Source organism: Leucoraja erinacea, chromosome 18, assembly GCF_028641065.1.
Source record: "Leucoraja erinacea ecotype New England chromosome 18, Leri_hhj_1, whole genome shotgun sequence".
NCBI classification, from domain to species: Eukaryota; Metazoa; Chordata; class Chondrichthyes; order Rajiformes; family Rajidae; genus Leucoraja; species Leucoraja erinaceus.
Window position 1 is genome coordinate 22,885,976 of NC_073394.1, and position 6,039 is coordinate 22,892,014.

Genomic DNA, 6,039 nt, shown 5'->3' on the forward strand with positions numbered 1-6,039 from the left:
TGCCGCTGTCGGCGCCTGTGCCCTGTGCCGTGACCACTGCTGCTCCAGTCCGGCTCTTCGCTTCTGTTTCTCTCCGGATCCCCTGACGTCACGGGGTGAGGGGGGGCTCCGGGAGGGGGGTCACGTGACGTCACATTGACCGCCAGTAAACCCCGAGGATGTGTGGGGCTATAGAGTGGGATCCTGACTCTGGGGCTGCCCCAACGACAATGAATGCCTTCAACAAGAGTCGCTGCCTCAAAGAGGCAACCAGCATCATCAGAGACCCACACCACCCTGGCCACACTCTCATTTCATCCCTGCCACCAGAAATAAAGTTCTTCCATACACCCTCCAAATAGTCTTCAAACTATATAGACGGGGCCATTATTTTTGATTCTGTACTATTGCTTATTATTTGTTTGCTTTATTTTTTTTTTCTTTGTTTTTTTATCATGGATTTAACATATATTTACATATCTGTTGTGCAACTGCAAGTAATTGTTCCGTTGTGGAACTTAACTACCAGCTGGAAGCCAATAACTCCTGATGTACAAACAATAGCACCGTTCAAAAGGATGATTGAGTATTTGGAAATAAATAAATTGAATTGATTAGTTTAGTTAAGTTTATTGTCACCTGTACCGAGGTACAGTGAAAAGCTTTTGTTGCATGCTAACTAGTCCATTGCACATGTCAACTCGACTATTCAATTATCATTAATGGTTAATTTTGTAGATGAATAACTGAAATGTTGCTATATTGCAAATAATACAGACAGAATTACAGTTAACATGTATTGTTAAATGATCGAATAGTCTAATTCTGCTCCTATGTTTTATGATTTATGATCTTACAAGTAAAAATACAGAAGTAACATTTGCTTGTTCTGAATTTTTACTTGTAAAATCATACATCATAAAACAGGAGCAGAATTAGGCCATTCGAAATTACATTTGCTTGTTGCATTAATTTCAGAAAATCACATAATCGGATAATGGTTTCAAGAAGCTTGGAGGCCATTCTGTCTGTCAAGTCCATAAATACTCTATGTTGAAGTCATCCAGCTACTTCCTACATTCACTCCCCAATGCCCTGCAAATTATATTCTTCCAGATATTTATCCAGCACTTTTTTGAATGGTACAATTTCCCTCCTCTACTACCTTTGGCAATGAATGCCAGAATCTAAATGCTCGTTGTGTGCTCGTACTTTTTATTTTTTGTTATAGACAATAAACAATAGATGCAGGAGTAGGCCATTTGGCCCTTCGAGCCAGCACCGCCATTCAATGTGATCATGGCTAGTCATCCACAATCAGTACCCTGTTGCTGCCTTCTCCACATACCCCCTGACACGGCTAATATTCTCATTCTAAATTTCTTGGTTCATGAATCTTCTGGCAATAGACATACAATGCCTATGTTGAACATAATGCCAAGATAAATAATCTCTGCCTGATCCATATCCTTCCATTCTCTGCATATCCGTGTGCCTGTCTAAAAGCCTCTTAAATGACACTATCGTACCTGCCTCCACCACCACCTCTATTCCGACCACATAATTTAACCAGTGGTGATGAAAGTTTTGTAAACAATAGGCAGGTACAGAATTGGCAGTCACTTGGAGAAATGTGGATGAATTAGAGAACTGTATGGATTTGTTCAAGGTCAATTAGACCTCACTAATTAATAGAATTTTTGGATTAAGTAACACAGAGGAAACGATCAAGGGGCAACATCCAGTTGAACAGTTTAGATTTGATATTATTGTGACCATTACAATGAGGGCAATTTAATTTTGATGTTTATTCTGGCTGTGATTGACTTAAAGCTAAGTATTCTGAATATCAATAAAGCATCCTCACAAGAGACAAGACTTGCAAAGAGAACATTTTTACAAGAAAATAAACAATGCACATTCAGTGGCATCAACTGTTGCTGAAGCTGTGAAACACAAAGATAAAGATCCCCCCCTATAGAATCATAGAGCCAGAGAGCATGGAAACAGGCCTAACTTGCCGATGCTGACCAATATGCCCCATCTACACTAGTCCCACCTGCCGGCGTTTGGCACATATCTCTCTAAACCGATTGATGACTCTCTGTACCTGTGGTTGTCCAAAACACAAGAAGCATTCCAGAGTTTCACACCACACGGAACACACAATCCACTGGCCTGAGGTGCTCTTACACACCTCTATTTATTACCTTAACTTAACTCACAGAGAGAATATAATTAAATTATTAGTATTATCAAATTACTTGCTGTTTTATATATCCTGGAACTACTTTAATTCAGCGGCTCTTTGTTTATACCAAATGCTTGTTTAAACTTGCAAGTTTGTCTTCACATTCCTTTCACTCATTGAAACTCTGTTTTCTGCCCTACTTTATATCAGGAGAAAATATGTTTAATTGTTGAATGTACCTAAAATAGAACTATGCCATTTTTCCTTGCAGCAGCATAACAGATCTGTAAAACAGTACTCATAGATAACACAATAAACAGAAGTCTAATACATTAAAAATAATAATATTAGTGCAAAACAAAAGTTGAAGTCCTGATTGCAACCAAGACAGTTCATAGTTTTTATTTTAGTTGATGTTTGTTGTGTTCAAGAGCCTGATGGTTGATGGGAAGAAACTGTTCCTCACCCTGGAGATCACAGTTTCAGACCTACCCCTTCTTCCTGATGACTAGCATGAAATGTGAGCGTTGTCATGATGCTTTAGGTTCTTGATGACGTTGGCCGCATTTCTGAGGCAGCGCCTCCTATAGATCTATTTGATGGTAGGGAGATTAGTCCCATTGATGGATGGCCAAATTGACTGGTCTTCCATTTCTCTTGCTCCATTTAAATTCTTTCCCTTTATATTTGGCTATTTCAGTATTGGACAGTATGTCCTCCTTCGTCACAATCATTGCAATGAAGGGCAATTTAAGCTTGATTAACTATTATTCCTCATAACTGTGATTAGGTCGTCTGAACATTCATGTAGCATCCTTGCAAGACACAAGGCATGCTCAAGTCAAGTCAAGTTTTATTCGTCACTTGCACATAAAGTACACTGAAATGAATTTGCCAGCAGCGGTACAATAAAAAAAAGATCACACAATACACAATAAAAATTTAACACAAACATCCACCACAGCATTCATCGATGCTGAATTCATCAATGCAATGTGGAAGGCACAAAATTTGGTCAGTCCTCCTCCATTTTCCCCCGTGGTCGGGATCACACCCCTACGCAGTCGCAGCTGCGGGCGTCCAGATGTGCAGACAAGGTAAGTCCTTAATCGGTGCTTCCCCGCCGGAGACCACGGCTTCGAGATGGTGTAGGTCGGCGGTCGAAGATCTAAAGTCCCCGCCGCAGCCAGAAGCACCGCAGACTGCAGGGCCGGCGGTCGGAGCTTCTCTCCAGGGATCCCCGGCGAGGGATCCTGCTCCGGATGGTAAGACCTCGCCGCACCCGCGGTAGAAGAAGACCGCGAACAGAGCACTCCCCTACGGTGACCCCCGGCGAGGACTCGCCTGTTCTGCGACGAAGGAGTCCTCGCTGCGCCCGCTGCTGAAGCCCCGGTCTCCAGGAAAGGCCGCACCGATCCTCGATGTTAGGCCACAGGGGAGGCAACATGGCAACACGGAAGCGGTTCCTCCCTTACCCCCCCACACAAGACACACAGAGAAACATTAAACATTAAAAACACACATTGAGACACACTAAAAAATGAAAAAAAGTGGAAAAAACTAACACACACTAGGACAGACTGTAGGCGAGGCTGTAATTCATGTGCTATCCAAAAGTCACTTAAATGCCACTCGCATATCTGCCTCAACCACCAACTCCAGCAGCACGTTCCTGGCCCCCACCACCCTCTGCGTAAAAAACATGTCCTGCAGATCGCCTTTAAACTTTGCCCCTCTCACCATAAAGTCATGCCCTCTAGTATTTGATTTTTCCATCTTGGAAAAAAGTTTCTGCAGTAATATGCAGTACCCGTTGTTGAACTATCAGGAGGCAGGAGCAAGAGGGTTGAGGTAAATTGTTTTCTAGTTCAAACAATAAAAATACAAAAATTACTACCAGGTGATATAATGCGGGAATAACATTGTCAAGTCCTTTTCTTTTAAAAAGGGGCAACAGTGCCTCCTTGTTTTTGAAAATGTTATTGCGATTCTCAAACAGGCTTTTGACATGAGTTTTAGAAATTCCACTGCAGATAATGGCTTTGTGTTTGTAACCTAATGACCACTAACACCATGTAGAGCAGATGGACCATGTGTTAATCAACATCAACCGTCATCCAACAGCCTACATCCTCTTGACTTGGGCCTCCTCCATGGCCAGAGTGAGGACCACTGTAAATTGGAGGGGCAGCACCTCATATTTTGCTTGGGCAGTTTGCACCCCAGTATGAACATTGACCTCAAATTTCAGGTAGTCCCTGCTTTCTCCGCCCCTTCTCAGCTCTCCCTCCGCCCACTGTCTCTGCCTCTTCCTTTCTTCTTCCCGTCCCCCACCCCCATCCTCACATCAGTCTGAAGAAGAGTCTCGACCCAAAACTTTGCCTATTTCCTTCGCTCCATAGATGCTGCCTCACCCGCTGAGTTTCTCCAGCATTTTTGTCTACCTCCTCTTGACCTTGTTCTTTATCGACATAGCGCAGAGACTAGCTCTTCGGTCCACCATGCCCACACCGTACAGTGATCACCCTGTACACTAGTACTATCCTACACACTAGGGATAATTTCACCTAAGCCAACTAACCTACAAACCCGTACGTCTTTGGAGTGTGGGAAGAAACTGGAGCATCCTGGAGAAAACCCACACAGTCACAGAAAAAACGTACAAACTCCATTCATGAAGGCACCCATAGTCAGGATCGAACTCAGGTGTCTGGTACTGGTGCTACGCACTGTGCTGTCCCAATCATCTGAATGCAATGTTAGATGGCTTAAAGCAACTGAAGAAGGGTTCCATCCAAAAACATCATCTGTCCATTTCCTCCAGAGATGCTGCTGACCCGCTGATTCCTCCAACACATTGTGTTTTACTCAAAATTCCAGGATCTGCAATTCTTTGAGTCCCCACTTCTGTCCTGCATACTTTATTAGTGGTCCCCTAGTGTAGGCTGCCCCTGACATCAAATGGAGAAACACTGATGCACTATGGAATGAAGATACAAAGTTGGGCTTAATACCCTTTGCCGTCTGTCTGATCACCGGACAGTCCTCCCAATGTGTGCATGGTACCCACATCGTGGCCAGAATCTACATGATGTGGGTACCATAATGTCTAAACATTCATTCCTCCATAAGCTAGGGTACTGTCCAATTCACCTCTAGCCCATTGTGGACATCGAACGTTGTCTATGGAACTTTGTAATTTTAGATTAGTTTGGAGATACAGCGCGGAAACAGGCCCTTCGGCCAACCAAGTCCGGCGCCGACCAGCGATCACTCATACACTAATACTATCCTACAGACACTAGGGACAATTTACAATTTTACCAAGCCAATTCGCCAACAAACATGTATGTCTTCAGAATGTGGGAGGAAACCGGAGTCCCTGGAGAAAACCCACGCCAGTCACAGAGAGAACGTACAAACACCATACAGGCAACACCCATAGTCAGGTTCGTACCTGGGTCTCTGGAGCTGTAAAGCAGCAATACTACCGCTGCTCCACCATGCCACCCATGGAACCGATGTGTTACAATGCTGAGAACTATATTCTGCACTCTATAACTCCCCTTTTCCCCTATCGATTGTGCTTGAGTTTGACGATTATATTTAGTATAGTATTATCTGATTTGATTGGATAGCGTGCAAAACAAAGCTTTAAACTGTCTCTCGGTTCCCGTGACAATAATAAACCCAAACCTAAAGGATACCAATATATCTTGACCTTCCCGGCTCTTGCCCCTCCCAATGCTGGACCTGAAGTTCAGAACTCACTTGTTGTTAGATCTTGGGGCCGATTTAAATCCAAGGCTCAGACCACAACTGAGCTGGGCTGGCATCAGGACCTGTGTGGACCTGCAAGCAAGAGCTGT